At 45.1% G+C, this 16,721-nt stretch overlaps 1 protein-coding gene and 1 pseudogene across 3 annotated transcripts in view; both read left to right on the forward strand.

Annotated features, from left to right (window-relative positions):
• LOC140735911 (ciliary microtubule inner protein 1-like) overlaps positions 1-16,721 on the forward strand; it is a 121,704-nt gene that overhangs the window by 15,415 nt on the left and 89,568 nt on the right. The gene's annotated exons all lie outside the window — the stretch shown is intronic.
• On the forward strand, positions 12,306-12,418 carry LOC140736401 (U6 spliceosomal RNA; annotated as a pseudogene).

Below are 16,721 nucleotides of genomic sequence, written 5' to 3' on the forward strand. Positions count from 1 at the left end.
CAGTTTGATTATTTTTTTTCCAATAAAAGGCTGAACAAGACTGTACACAATATTCCAATCTTGCCAAATGCAGCATACACTCAGTGTGCACCCTATAAAGTGGCCACAGCAGTGAATCCCGGTGTGGTCTTCTGCTGCTGTAACCTCAAATTCCAATGTGTTGTGTGTTCTGAGCTGCTCTTCTGCACACCACTGTTGTAACGTGTTTACTGTCACCCTCCTGTCAGCTTGAACCGTCTGACCATTCTCCTATGACCTCTCTCATTTACAAGGTGTTTTATTCTTTTCCCACAGAACTGCCACTCACTGGATGCTTTTCGTTTTTCTTCAAGGTTGCTGTGCACGAAAATCCCAGATCAGCAGTTTCTGAGATACTCAAACCACCCCATCTGGCACCAAAAATCATTCCACAGCCAAAGTCACTTAGATCACATTTCATCCACATTTTGAAGTTTGATCTAAACAACTTGACCACGTCTTGACCATGTCTGCATGATTTTATGTGAATTGAGTAGCTGCCACATGATTGGGTGTTTAAATATTTGCATTAACGAGCAGGTATACAGGTGTAATATCCCTGCTCCTAAACTTGATTCAAAGATTTAAAGTACATTTATTATTAAAGTATGTATGCAATATACAACCCTGAGATTCGGCACCATCGTCCAACAGCATCGAGGAGAGACAGATTATTCGAGAGCAGGAGCTGCCAGTGAGAGGGAGGGAGAGAGAACGTCTCACACAGACACATTTCCTCTGGCAGCAGCGAGTGAGAGGCTGGTAGATGCCACTGAACACTCACTCGCCCTCCACACTTGCCTCGATGTTTTCAATCTTCCTCTACGCTTTAATCGGCATGATATGGAGTCAATCACGGGCTCGCGCCCTGTCTCTAAGCTTCTTGGCCTCGAAGACAGCAAAGCAGCAGATCACTCAACTGACTAGAAAACACACTGTCAAACTGTAGATCACGGTTGAATATTAAGCCTGAAGTACATGCTCAAGTCTCCAACATGGAACTTAAACCAACAGCTTTCCGAGATAGAGGCAGGAGCACTGCTACTGAGCAAAGACTGACACGTTAACTCAGAGAGGCTGTATCTACATTATACAGAGGGGTGCTCTGTGCAGATCCCTAACACATAGCAAAGTCCTAAAAGGCCACTAATGACTGCCTTCTGATGTAGTTGTCACTGCACAGGAAACTCTCACCTTTCAGCCCATGCACAAGTCTTCCCTGGCTTGTTTTTTTTTAACTCTGTGTCCTCATTTTCCTTGTAAGGTTACAGTTCTGTGGTGCTCCTCAACGGGAAACTACTTTGAGCTGCCATCAAAATGCATCCATCTCTTTAGGAAGCTGCCTTCAGTTGCTGAAAGGCAAAAGACTCGAGCTTTCGAGCAGACTCAAGCAGACACGGCGATGTATGCGTCCCGACAAATCACTGACATGTCAACACCCATTGACTTAAGATGGATCTGGTTATCTTTATTGGAGTAGAAAGCTGCTGTTGCTCTCTTTACCCAGGCTGGAAATAGCCTCTCTGCAGTGTGTTGGCTCATTAAGGTGATGGGTTTTGAATGGGAAGTGAGAAGAGACTGGAGAAGCATTGTCTGAAACTCCGGTTACGTAGGAGCAGCCGCAATAGAAATGTAAGACTTTCTTTTGTTACCTACCTCGAACAAGTAAATGCCAAACAGAATCTGCCTCAAGGTTTCGGCCTGAAACGTTGACTGTACCTTTTTCCAGGGATGCTGCCTGGCCTGCTGAGTTCTTCCAGCATTTTGTGTGTGTTGCTCAGATTTCCAGCGTCTGCAGATTTTCTCCTGTTTGCCAAACAGGAACCTGCTACTGTCCTGACGCAGGGTTTTGACCTGATACATTGGCTATCAGACTGATGCTGCCTGACCCACTGAGTTTCCACAAGCAACTTGACTTATTTCTGCTAGAGGATACACAATATTTTGGAAAATGAGATTACAATACCTTACACTTTATTGTTTACCTGCACTCTCTCCGTAGCAGCTACACTTTATTCTGCATTGTTATTGTTTTACTTTGTTCTACCACAATGCATTACGTAATGACTTGAACTGTTTGAACAAAATGCAGGACAATCTTTTCACTGTAATTTGTTCTGATTCTGATGTTAACTGGGGCAGTGAGAGGGTGATGTCTGTGACAGTGTGAGTCTCTGATTGACATCACTGGTCTTGCAGGTAAATGTGAAGGGAACTGATCTTGGCTCCACGTTCACAAAATTGCTGCAGTCTAGCATCAACACTGTTGGTCCTGTGAGCTATCAGAACGGATACAGGATACGGTACGTCAAGAAGGTGGACCCTCACCACTGCTCGTCTAAGCTGCATGGGTGTGTGCGGCCGCACACTTAGCCTTTGCTGCCGTGCAGCTGAGATTTTCTTTTATATAATGCTTTATTAAACTGTCGCGCAGTTTTTTGGCCGTGTAAAATTTCCTGCTTCGAGCAATGGTTGGTCCGCGCAACTGTATAAAACATTCGAGGGAACTTTAACCCTCACCATCTGGGACATGTCCTCTTCTCATTGCTACCATCTGGGAGGAGTACTGGAACCTGAAGACCCACACTCAATGTTTTAGGAAAAGCTCCTTCCCGTCTGCCATCAGATTTCTGAACAATCCATGACCCGTGAGCGTGACCTCACTACTCCTCTTTTGTACTATTTACTTCTTTCATTTTTTATTGTACTGGGAAATTTGCTTGCCTTTGCTATCACAAAACAACAAATTTCACAATATATGTCAGTGATAATAAACCTGATTCTGATTCTAAACCTGATCCATCGGCATTCTCTTGTGTCTCTGGAATCTGCCAATTGTCAGTTTCATGTATTAAGTCTTGGGCTGCTGATGCCACTGGCAAAACCAGCATTTATCTCACGTCCCCCACAGGCCATGACCTTCCACACAAAAAGGCCATAAGGCCTTAAGGAATAGGAGCAGGATTAGGCCATTCAGCCCATCGTTCTGCTTCGCCATTCCATCATGGTTGATTTACTATCCCTCTCAACTCCATTCTCCTGCCTTCTCCCATGACTCATCAAGAACCTATTAGCCCGCACTTTAAATATACTCAGTGACTCGGCCTCAACAACTGTCTGTGGCAGTGGATTCCATGGGTTCGCTACCTTCTGGCTAAAGAAATTCCTTCCCACTTCTGTTCTAACAGGACATCCGCCTATTCTGAGGCTTTCTCCTCCAGTCCTAGACTCTCCCACTACTGGAAACATCCTCTCCATGTCCACCCTGTTTAAGCTTTTCAATTTTCAATAGATTTCAATAATATCCTTCCTCATTTCCCAGGGCAGGGCTGGGCAGACATTCACCATTCTGATAGCTCAGACCAACAGTGTTGATGCTAGACTGCAGCAATTTTGTGAACATGGAGCCAAGATCCGTTCCCTTCACATTTACCTGCAAGGCCAGTGATGTCAATCAGAGACTCACACTGTCACAGACATCATCCCCTCACTGCCCCAGTTAACATCAGAATCAGAACAAATTACAGTGAAAAGCTTGTCCTGCATTTTGCTCAAACAGTTCAAATCATTATGTAATGCATTGTGGTAGAACAAAGTAAAACAGTAACAATGCAGACTGAAGTGTAGCCGCTATGGAGAGAGTTCAGTGCAGGTAAACAATAAAGTGTAAGGTATTGTAATCTCACTTTCTAAAATAGTTCGTCAAAATGGCTTCTTTGGCTTACATTGTATGAAAACATCCCTGTTCTCTTTGCTCTCTCTCTCTCTCTCTCTCTCTCTCTCTCTCTCTCTCTCTCTTTATTTATCTCATTCTCTGCCTGTAGTGCGCACACACACACATACACATACACATACACACATACACACATCGCATAAATATTCATATGTAGTTCAGAAGTCACTTTAAAACATATTCTTGTATTCACACACAAACTCACTGTATGTTTATTTATAATTTAGAGGTATACATGTTTATATTTAAAACACGTAATATATAATTTAATAACATAATTTGTTTCATCTCCCAAACATGTATGATGTATAAATGCAGCAGTTTCCTGCGTACCCTGTACCTGAACCCACATGTATAAAAGGACTTTGATATTTAAAAGACAGTACTTTTGCACTGCTATAGATGAGAGAACGCAACTTCTGTTTGCTTCTCCATGTCCGGTTTTCCGGATACCCACGATTTGCATCAGCCACTTTGGAAACACACATAATGCTTGGCTAGGTTCCCTTATAATTACCCAGGATCTCAGTGGCCCTTTTATTAACTCACAACCTGTCTGGTTCAGGTCTCTGGTCACCGGCTGCCCTTTAGCAGGTCAGACTGTGCCAGAAATGTTGGGAAAGGAAGCAGCAGCTGTCACAGAGAAAATGGAAGAAGCTTTATAAGGACGTACATCTGGTAATCAGAATAAAAGCACTGTAAGCTCTGTTAAGCCTAAAACAAACAGCTGGAGGAACTCAGCAGATCGAACAGCTTCTGAAAGGGGTGAGGAATTGTCACACAATGAACATAGTTAAGTATCTTGATTCAGAATATAATTGGATCCCTTTTCCTGAATTATGTAAGTTCCCTTTACTTTTCCTTACAGATAGGAAGTATTTTAAGATTCCTGTAGGATGCATGGTTCCTCTTCCCTTCTCACCTTCGGCAATCACATAACAACAGCAACTTCCTGAGGCCTTTCACAAAAGAAAATTTAAAAGCAAGCCCAGTAGGGATGGGTGAGAGGGGGTGGTGGACAACATGGTCCGAGAGCAACACACCAAGTGCTGGAGGAACTCAGCAGGTCAGGCAGGCATCTATGAAGGGGAAATGGATAGTTGACATTCTGGCTTGAGACGTTTTATCTGGACAGAACTTCACAGGGTTCCTCCACCACTTTGTGTGTAGTGCCAGATTCCAGCATCTACTTAGCTCCAATAGACAAGATAGATAGATAGATACTGTATTGAACACAAAGGAAATTAGTGTCACGGTAGTATTACGAGTGCACAGACATACAAATATTAGAAGAGAAGTAAGAAAGAATAAAAAATAAGTTTCTGAGACCATCATGTAGGAGGTGAAAGGGACAGGATAAAAGGATTTTCGTGGAGTAGGTCCTAGGGCTCGGAATAGAAAAGAGTAGGGTGCCAGTGGTGGAATGAAGATACTGGGAATTTGGGAGAGGCCTGGAGAAAGGACGGTAAAACTCAGGGCAGATGGAAGGCTGGAGTAGCTCACTAGCACCAGGATGGGAGAGATGTGAAAATAGGACAATAATTCTGAAACCAAGGGCTGGTGGGTCGGGAGTCAACACCCAGGAGGTGATGTGTGAGTGGGATTCAGAGTTAGGGGAGAGACAGCAGGGGTTATGGTGAACCCAGGATGCATGGTGTAATGTTCATCAGCAAAGCATTCAAGCATGCGCTGTTTTAAACTGCAGGTGTACTGGAAGAGCTGACACCTTATCCTGGATCTTCCCACACACACTTCGGTCAGCAGACCAGTGACGTTCCTGGCCTTGGCAGGCCCATTCTATGTATAGCCTGAGAAAGTCATTCAGCAGAAAGGGTCATTTAACACAAATGGAGGCCCTGTGGCCCACTGAGTCCATACTGGTATTCAACCACACATTTTCATTTTATTCCCATTTTATTCTCCCTGCTTTCCCATTAACTCCCTCCAAATTCTATCACTCACTTGCACACTAGGGGCACCTTATAATGGACAATTAACCTGATTGCCTTCACATTGTGAAAGGAAACTGACACATGAGGGAAACCCACACAGTCGCTGGGAGAACCTTGAAACTCACCTGAGGTCAGGATTCAGACTGGGCTGTGGGCGATTCATTTATCTATCACATCAATACGTGCGTACATACATAATGCTTCATTTGTTCTAACAACCAGCACAACCTAATGATGTGATGGGGGCAGCACACATTCTGGTGCCAAGGTAGCGTGCCCACGATGCTCGGCAGAGCAACCATGGAGCGCAACAAGCAGCAAGGCGAGAACTGCGAAACAACAGCCGTTCCTCACTCCCACACACATACACAGTCCTCCAATCCCAGGACTCGTGGGCTTTGACTTCCCCAGTGGACGGACAAAGACTTGTGGGCCCAGATCTCTGTAGATCTCCAGCCTGACCTTGGAGCCTAGAGGCAACACCTTTTAACTGCAGAACCACCGTGGTGCCCCTCCAGTTCTGAAATAGTGTGACTTCCGCAGTTCTTTGCTTCTGACCCATATTGTACTTCACTGTCCCATTACTCTGTCAATCTCCTAGCTGCTCCATTTCCGTTTAACTCTAGATATTTAACACCCCTCTAAGGAAGAAATGAATCCTCAGTTCCTAGAAGCTCTGTTTGCCTTCCTCCCACCCTGTCCCCATTCATTTTTCTCAGTTCTTTTGTCAATACTGCATCTGTTCTCCAGATGAGGACTTCAAATCCAGACTTGTCCTCCTTTTTCAGAAAGCAGGACCTCCCCCTCTACTGATGGGGCACATCCTGCCATTTCCTGCCCATTCCCACGCCCCTGGGCCAGAAAAGGGATAGAGTTCCCCTGGTCCTCACCAATCACTCTACCGGCTTACACACCCAGTATGTAATTCTTTGTAACTTCCGCCTCCTCCAACATGATCCCAACAAGAGTTACTTCCTCCCCTCCCCACTGCCTTCTGTCTTCCACAAGGATCACTCTCTCCATGGCTCCCTGGTCTGGTCATCCTTCTTCACACATTCCTCCCCCTCCCCAGGTACTCTCTCCTGTAACCGTAGGAGGTACGACATCTATCCCAAGACCTCCTCCGTCTTCTCCATCCCTTCCAGCTGAGGCTGACTTTCACATGCATATGCCCTGGCCTCATGCATTGGGCCCATTGCTGCTGATGTGACCTCCTCTACGTTGGTGAGACAAGCCTCGGACTGGAAGACTGCTTTACTGAGTACCTTTGACATCTCCCAGTTGCCAGCCATTTTAATTCTTCTCCCTGTTCCCATACTGACATGTCTTTCCTCCAGCCTCCATTATTGCCGTGGTGAGAAAAAAGTACAAACTTGAGGAACATCACCTCATATTCAGCCTGAAGTCATGAACTTCTGGAAAAACTGCTCTCCCTCTGCTCCTTTTCTCCCTCCTCCTGATCAGCCCTGATCTTCCAACACTTGTCCCAGCCCTGCCAGCGTGTTTTCTTTCCCCTCCTCTACCAATTTTACCCACATACTTGCTCCCTCAACTGGTCCCCTCGGCCCCCTCCACGTCCCTTTCTTAATCCCAATCTTTTTCTCCTTCTCCTCCTTCAGATTCCATCATCTTCAACCCTTTGTCACTTCCATCTATCATCTCCCAATTTCTGTCCCTGCTTCCACTCTTCCCTCTCCCATTTGCCTATCTCCAGTCCTCACTGGATCTAGCTGTCACCTGCCGGCTGTTGCTCCACACCTTCCCTCTGCATTTTTATACCAGCTCTCTCCCTTCTATTTTTCTGTCCAGGTGAACACCCATTTCCTTTCATGGATGCTGCTTGAAGCACTGAGATCCACAAGCATCTTGTCCGTTGCTGCAAAACTCAATGTTGAAGCCACCAAATTTAGATCACCCACTGTCCTTCTGTTTGCATCAGGACCTGCCAGCCCTCTCTTCCTCCTGGCCTGCTGGCCAACATCACCCAGAGTTTTCCACGTGTAACACAAACAAAAAGGCTTAATTGCCCCATCTCAGCCAAATTGTTTCACCTTATCAGAGAAAACACCTTGGTTCCTCTATTCTCTTTTCTCACCTTCTCTGCCATTTTTTCCCTTTTCCATTCTGGAACAGGCCTCCAATCTGAAACGCTAACAGCTTCTCTCTCCGCAGCTGCTGATTGACCTACTGACTGTTTCCATCACCCTTCTGTTTCTATTCCCAGACATATGTCAATCTTAGGAGTCTGACTAGCTAAGAGAAGGCCTCATGAGACACTACAATCCCACGTACCTCAGAAAGGGATGAAGAGCCAGCAGTAATTATGGAAGGGAAAAATAAGAAAGAAAGTTAAACTGAAAAGCCAGAAAGGATGTAAATATTATTTGGAAATATTCTCTAGTTGTTGTTGAGTGCCACGATGTTCAAAGGGTCAATAGATTTTTTAAGAGACTCTTGGATTGGTACATGGAGTTTAGAAAGATAGAGGGCTATGTGGTAGGCAGTTTCTAGAGTAGGTTACATGGTCAGCACAACATTATGGGATGAAGGGCCTGTAATGTACTTTAGGTGTCTACATTCTATGTTCTATATTCAATGGTTCAAAGGCTCATTTTATTGTCAAAGTATACATGTGCAATACAACTCTGGTACCTGTCTTCTCCAGATAGCCATGAAATCCAGAAAGGCCGCATATCAACTCCACCTCCTCCCCACATGACATAGAAAATTAACCAAAACTCGCAAACCCCAAAATTCCCCACCCCTCCCCCACAGGAAAAAACAGCGACAATAACAATCCCCAGCACCCTCACTCGCAAAAAAGAACAGCAACAGTAGCATAAAAGCCCCGATCCCCCCCAACAGACCACCTGCCCACCAATCGGCCACAAAAGGAAAGCCCAAGAAACTGAAGGACACCAATATAAAATACAGTCCAGTCAGATAAATCTCAGAACATCAAATAGTCCTTCCATGGCTCAGAATTCATGCCTAGTCCAAACACCCTGGTGGCTTCCGTTGGGAGTGATCGCTGACCGTCTGGCCTCCATTGGGAGCAATTGCTGACCGTTTGGCCTTTGTTGGGAGCAACCACCGATCCTCCAGCCTCCATTGGGAACGATTGCTGACCCCCTCAGCATTCACCTGGTGGCCTCCATAGGTACCAAAGTGAAGCAGACATCATCAAAGCTATGCACCTTATTGTTTTCCTGCTTTGCACTTTCCAAGGGCGACAACCTCCAGACAGGTCACAAAACTGCGTTTTCACTTCTTTTACATCTTTTTCTTTCAAAAGTGGTTCTGCTCCTGTCGGAGCCTGTGATCTACATTTTGGTGGTGTGTTTTCAGGCCGATTGATCGATCTGGCACTCCGAGGAGATTCCGGGGATTGTGAAGCCTTAAGGCCAAGAGGCCTGGAGATGGGACGTGAGCCCATGATTGACTCCATTTCTCACCAATCTCATCAGGAAGGTGCCTGTATGTGACGGTCGCCCCGCTGCTCCCAGAGGAAGGAAAGTCCTTGCATTCAAATGGTCTCTCTCTCCCTCCATGTTGTCATAGGATGGTGCCAGAGTCCTGGGTCTTGGCCAAGGTTTAATCGACGTGATTTGTGTTTTGGACTCTGTAGTTCATGTTGTGATGTGTTTTGGGTTTCTGGTTCCTCTTTTTTCGGTGCTGTTTCGGTGATTTTAAATCAGGGCAGACTGCAGATAATGAACACTGAGCTGAACAGAATATGCCTGGATTCTTTTGATTACCAGTTTTATAATCTTCGTTTGTGCTCTATTTTTGCCATTTGCATGATTTGCTTTTTTTTGTGCTTTAGGGGCTTGATGCTTTTCTTTGAACAGGTTCCATGGTCTTTCTTTCTTTGTTTCACGGCTGTCTGTGGGAAAGACATATCTCAGGGTCGTACACTGCATACTCACTTTAATAACAACTTGTACTTTGTCCTTTCTCGGTCTGACAGTCTGTTCTGAATTCTGCTTTTGTTTTTCTCTTGTACTGATCTTGCGAAATGATCTGTATCAATGACGTGCGAAACAAAGTTTTTCACTGTATCTCTGACAAATCTCTTAATGCTTCTGATCATGTTAGGATGTGTACCGATTTTATATCTAGTGGGGTGTGCTGTCTGGTTACTCTAGCCCTGAAAACACAGAACGCAGAGCCTACAGGCACAGTGCAGCACCGTACAGGCCATTTGGTCCACTATGTCGTGGTGACCTTTTCACCACTCTGTAACCACTTCCCTCCTACACTGACCATAACCCTCAATGTTTCTTACATCCATGCCCATATCTAAGAGTCTCTTAAATGTCCCCAGTGTAACAGCCTCTACCACCATCCCTACTTCAATGACCCACCCACTCTGTGTATAAACAAAACAACTGTACCTTTGACATCTCCCTAAAGTTTCTTCCACCCAACTCAAAAGAATTTCCTCTGGTATTAGTCATTGAGCCATTGTCACCCTGGGGAAAAGGTGCTGGTTATCCACTCTGCCTATGCCACTCATAATCTTACGTAACTCTATCGTCATCTCTCATCCTCCATTACTCTAAAGAGAAAAACTATAGCTCGTTCAACCTTTTCTCTAAGGTACATCTCCAATCTGGGCAATATCCTGGTAAATCTCCATAACTTCTAGATCCTTCCTGTGTTCATTTCACAAAAAATTGATTTAATTTTTAAAAAAGTAATCATAACCAAAAATTACTATCAATAAAGGTGACTGTGAAGTTGTTGGGTTGGGGCGACGTTCTTTGGGAGTAAAATTAGATCCACTGTGCATGTTACGTCAATGCCGAACACATTGGCATGGTTCCAACATTCTACTTGCTGCGTGTGGTGGTGTTTGTCATGACCGTCCTACCCTGAGGCTGCCATTCTGGTACACACTCCCTGGGCACATGGGCAGTGCACAGGCAGCAGGAACTTTGTTGTCATAGTAACTGCAAGTCAGCCTCCCATTTGTGTGGGGCAGCAGCAATCCCACAGCTTGGTTTTCCTGCAGAATTAATGTCTGCCTACTTCACTCGGGACCGAGCAATGGGAGACTAATCCCAAGCAGGCAGTGGATTATGGCCCACCTGGACAGTTGTACTCCTGGCGGAGACAGACCGTAGGCCGAGGTTCTAAGGGGGTGGAGGGTGAACCTGAAGTACAGACCTCTAAAGCAAAAGCGGTGAAAGGGGGAGCGAAAAGAAGGAGGGGGTGTGGTTTAACAAATGAGGGAAAGGACAGTGATACAAAGCCAGGCATGAGGAAAGTGACACTGCTCCAGATGAAGGATCTATACGCAAAATATAGACTGTTTATTCATCTCTTCAGATATTGCCTGACCCACTGAATACTTCCAACACTTTGTGTGTGTTGCTCCGGACTCATAGCACCTACAACTTCTTGTATTTGACCCTGTTCCTGAGTGATCACGTTATCCGGTAGCGTGCCAAAATATATTGCAGACCCTACTCCAGTCACGTTATATCCTCTCCTCATCTTTCCATGCTTCACAAGAACCACTTACCCTGTGACTCCCTAGTCCGCTCTTCCAACCCAACCCAGCTTGCCCCGTCCCACAAGCCCCCAAATCCAACACCTGCCTGCTCCCCTCTACTTTTTGCACCAACCAGGGGCCCTAAATGATCCTTCCAAGTGAAGCAGCAGCAGTTGCTTGCTCTTTTCCTAATCTTGCATCCAGGGTTTGCAATGATCCCAAGATTCCTGTTGACTTTAGTTCTCAATTCCAGCCCATCAATGGCACAAGCCTCCCCACCATCGAGGACATCGAAAGATGGCATCCACCATGAAGGACCTTCACCATCCAGGTGAGAACCCTCTTCTCATTACTGCCAGTTTAAAAATGCCCATTAATTCCTCTGCCAGCTGAGTATGGAGTGGGTCTCACAGTTCGTCCATGAGTACTTGAATGCCCACTTTGGTACACACTCCTCAATACGCTTGATGTTAAATCCGTGATGGTGGAGATACACCCACCTAGGCTGGCAGCTGAAACTTTCAACACAGGCCCAGTTACCGATTCAAAGCATCATGGAGCCACTCAATAATGTCCTCAGACCAGCTCTGGTCAGCTCTCTGACTGGATCCTTGTGTTTCAGCTTTGGTACGTATGCAGAGAGAAGGAACAGAACTTGATGGCCTGATTTACTAAAGTGCAGATGGGGAGGTGGCTCGGTAGGCATCTTCGTTGTATATAACATCTTCCGCAGTGGTCAAGGGTGTTTAGGCTGCTGGTGGGACAGGGACATGCTGATGGTATTTTTGTAAGGTAGTCTCTTAGGGTGGAAATTGACTTCCTTCTTCTCTGGTTCCATGGATGCTGAGGCACTTGAGAAAGCCAGTGGGGCAATCATAGATTCTTCGTCAGGTGGGAGAAGGGGTGGCTGGGAGAGAAAAAGGTGGATAATTTGTGAGGTGGTGCTCTCCTTCAAAAATAAAACCAGAAAGTTTCAGAAACACTCAGTAAATCAGGTAGAATTCATGGAAAGATAATGTTTCAAGTCAGAGACCCTTCTTCAGATCTGGGAAATTGGAGCTAGAGTGGGAATTGGTTTATTATTGTCATATGTACTGTGATAGTGCTCGCTTCGGCAGCACATATACTAAAAAAAACATTGGAACGATACAGAGAAGATTAGCATGGCCCCTGCGCAAGGATGACACGCAAATTCGTGAAGCGTTCCATATTAAGAAAAAAAAAGAATATGTACTGTGATACAGTGAAAAGCTTCTCTTGCATACTGTTCAAATGGATCAGATCATTACACAGTGCATTGAGGTAGAACAAGGTAAAACAATAGCAATGCAGAATGAAGTGTAAAAGCTACAGAGAAAATGCAAAGCAGGAAAACAATAAGTTTTAAGAGGACATCCTGTCGGTCATGCTGGGCCTCCGAGTGACCCTGGCCATGAGTTGGACGTCCCAATATTCCCTCTGCATTCTGAATGGCCATGGGCCAGGGGCTTTCCAGAAGTCAATGGGAAGTTTATTAGGCTGATCCCTGGAAATGGAAAGGGTGGGTTTTTACAGTGTAAGCTCACGTCTCCTGGAGTTTAGATGTTAGGAGACTTGAATGGCAGTGCAAATGACAAAAGAATGTTTCCTTGTGAAAATACCTTGAACTATGTGTTGCTGTTCAAAAAGGCTCACCCATTAAAGCAAAGACAAAATTAAATAATTTCTCTCAGAAAGGTGTGACACTTCAGACTTCTTTTCAATGAGAGCTGTTGAATATTTTTAAGGACAAAGATAATATGTAGGTTCTTCACAGGTGAGTGGGTAAAAAAGTTATTCCCCTTCTCTCTTTCACCATTCCCTATTCTGGCTCCCCTCTTACTCCTTCCTTACCCTTCTCCTTGGGCGTGTTTCTCTAGATTTCCAGCATCTGCAGAATCTCTTGTGTTTATGAATAGTTACTCTGGTGGATGAGAATCAGATTAGTCACAATATGACTGGGAGACAGGGAAGGTTTGAGGGGCTTTATTGCTGTGGTTTGATGTAAGTAGGTAAGACAATGCCAAAGGACGCATTGGAGTTTGAAGCAGAGCTACGGATGGTTGGTCTGGGCAGTAATTTATGTGATAATCACCACTGTGGTCTGTAAAGTGACATTCAACTTGCCACCCGAGGAATCTAACCCGAGGTGGGCCAGGGGCTGTTTCAGGCGGTACAGAATGTGACAGGGGCAAGGAGTTTGTGGATGCTGCTGTTGAAACTGCTGAACATCCCGATTCAGTCACTGGGACTGACTCATCCTTGTCCTGTAACAGGTGTATGGATTATGCAACTGTCTACCTTTGTGCGTGTGCACAAGTGTAAGACCATAAGGGCATGGGAGCAGAATTAGGACATTTGGCCCATTGAGTCTGCTCTGCCATTCAATCGTGGCTGATTTACTTTCCCTCTCAAACCTATTCTCCTGTATTTTCCCTGTAATCTTTGCCACCCTTACTAATCAAGAACCCATCAACCTCTGCTTTAAATATACCCAATGACTTGGCCTCCACAGCCATGGCAAATAACTCTGCAGGTTCACCACCCTCTAATTAAAACATTTCTCCACTTCTCTGTTCTAAAGAGCCATCCTTGTATTCTCAGGCTGTGCCCTCTGGTGCTACACTCTCCCACTATTGGAAACATCCACCCTATCTGGACTTACAATATTCAGTAGGCTTTCAATGAGATCCCCCTTCATCATTCTAAATTCCAGTGAGTACAAGACTTGCGTGTGTGTGTGTGTGTGTGTGTGTGTACGTCTGAGGTTGTATTTGTGTGCGTAGGTTAGAGTGAGTGAGTGTGTGTGTGTGTACCATGTGCACTACACCATGGTCACACTTGTACCCACTGATAATCACCCCCTCCCCCAGAAACCCTGCCTTGCTGTGTCTCTTCCCACTTGGGCAAAAGCTGGAAAAATTGCCCCTGCAGTCCTCTCTGGTGTATATGGGCAAGTTTTCCAGCCAGCCTGGGGCCCTGGTCCAGAGATCGGAGCAGAGGATCCCGTCTGCCCTTCTCAATGCTGCCCCACAGCTAATGCCGCGGCTATCAGTCAGTGACTCTCTAGATCCAGGCATATCCCACAGAATGTAAAGATGTCAAAGATGCTACTCGATGAAAAGTGGGAGACTTTCCTTGATATCTTAACAATATGCGTGTTCCTGAATCTACTGTTCAACCCAATGTACTGGGAATTGTCTTGCTTTTCTTCATGGGATCTCCTCTGTTTAAATTATCTTCTGCATTTCCCACATTACAACAGGGACTACACTGTAAAATACTACAAGAAATTACTTAGGAACATCAGGAGATCAACCAAGGCAAATGGAAATTCCATAGAACATACAACAGTACAGGGCTGACCATTTAACCTCCTCTACAATCAGTCTAACCCTTCCCTTCTACACAGCCCATAACCCTCCATTTTTCTTTCATTTATGTGCCTATCGATGAGTTTCTTAAATTTCATGAATGTATAAGTGACCTGGATGAAGAAGTAGAAGGGTGGTTAGTAAGTGTGCTGATGACATAAAGGTTGGGGGTTGTGGATAGTCTGGAGGTTGTCAGAGGTTACAGCGGGATACTGATAAGATGCAGACTGGGCTGAGAAGTGGCAGATGGACTTCAACCCAACCTAGATAAGTGTGAGGTGGTTCATTTTGGTAGGTCAAATGTAAAGACAGAATATGGTATTAATGATAAGACTCTTGGCAGTGGGGAGGATCTGAGAGATCTTGGGGTCCGTGTTCATAGGACACTCAAAACCGCTACACAGGTTGACAGTGTTGTTAAGAAAGCGTATGGATTGTTGGCCTTCATCAACCATGGGATTGAGTTCAAGAGCTGTGAGGTAATGTTAAAGCTATATAAGACCTTAGTTAGACCCCACTTGGAGTACTGTGTTCATTTCTGGTCACCTCACTACAGGAAGAATGTGGATACTACAGAGAGAGTGCAGAGGAGATTTACAAGGATGTTGCCTGGTTTGAAGAGTTTACCTTATGAAAATAGGTTGAGTGAACTTGGCCTTTTCTCCTTGGAGCAAGGGAGGATGACAGGTGACTTGATAGAGGTGTATAAGATGATGAGGGGCATTGATCATGTGGATAGCCAGAGGCTTTTTCCCAGGGCTGAAATGGTTAACATGAGGGGGGGGGATAGTTTTAAAGTGCTTGGAAATAGGTATCGAGGGGATGTCAGAGTTAATTTTTTCACACAGAGAGTGGTGTGTGCTGGCGCCGGTGGTAGAGGTGGATACAATAGGGTCTTTTAAAAGCCTCTTAGATAGGTACATGGAGCTTATAAAAATAGAGGGCTATGCACTAGGGAAATTCTAGGCAGCTTCTAGAGTAGGTTACATGGTCGGCACAACATTGTGGGCCGAAGGGCCTGTAATGTGCTGTAGATTTCTATGTATCAGCTTCTACCACCACCTCTGACAGTGCATTCCACACTTCCACCACACCACTCTCCTTTTTACACCCTACCTCTGACATCTCTCCTAAACATTCTTCCACTCATCTTAAAAGGATTTCTTCTGATATTAACCACTGTTGCCCTGGGGTAAAGGCACTGGCTGTCTCCTTGATCTATGCCTCTTATTATCATATACACCTCTATCAATTGCCTCTCATCCTCCAGCTGTAAAGACAAAAGCCCGAGCTCGCTCAGCCTTTCCTCATGACATGTGCTCTCTAATCCAAGCAAGCATGTTGGTAAATCTCCTCTGCACGCTCTCTAAAGCTTCCACGACCTCTTTACAATGAGGTGACCTGAACTAAATTTGATTGCAATTGAAATCCCAGCTTCATCAGATAAATTCCATCTATCTGAGAGCATACTGGAATCCGTGCCCATTCCAAATGGGACTAGATGGAAGGAAATGCATCTGAAATGTTCTGCCTTGAGACCTAATCTCCTTGCTGGCATCTCTCCCAGGCTGATGCAGGTTAATGCAGGCCACATGACCTTCTATATTCCAACTAGGCCTTGCATTACAAACAGAATGTAACATGCTTGATGCACTGGACTTCAATTCACCATTGTAGCATAAAACAAATTTATGACTGAAAATGATTGCCACATACAAGTGAGAAAGCATCAAAACTTGTCAGTTATCTGTCAGGCTCCGATGAATTTCCTTTGTGTAATGACTGAGCAGGTTCCACTGTAAATCTCATTGTTATTGGTTTGCATCCTGTGTAATAGTCAATTGAATTCCTGCTCCAGACACATCACTCCTAGTCCTCACTAGCAGATGCATTGTTCAGCAAGCAAACAATGCCCCAGGGTGAGTGTGCAAGACAGGAAAGGTTCACTTCCTGGCTGGAAGGGATTATTTTCCTTTCGTGTGACACATTTCATGAGGTCAATCAGATGATTAAGTCACCTTGACTAAGTCTGCTGTGGAGAAGGAGGTGGGGATGACAGAAAGACCGTGAGGAAGAGGAAAATAGTATGATGGGGACAGAGTGAGGGGTAGAAAACAGGGATAGAG

Source organism: Hemitrygon akajei, chromosome 11, assembly GCF_048418815.1.
Source record: "Hemitrygon akajei chromosome 11, sHemAka1.3, whole genome shotgun sequence".
In the NCBI taxonomy this organism is placed as follows: Eukaryota; Metazoa; Chordata; class Chondrichthyes; order Myliobatiformes; family Dasyatidae; genus Hemitrygon; species Hemitrygon akajei.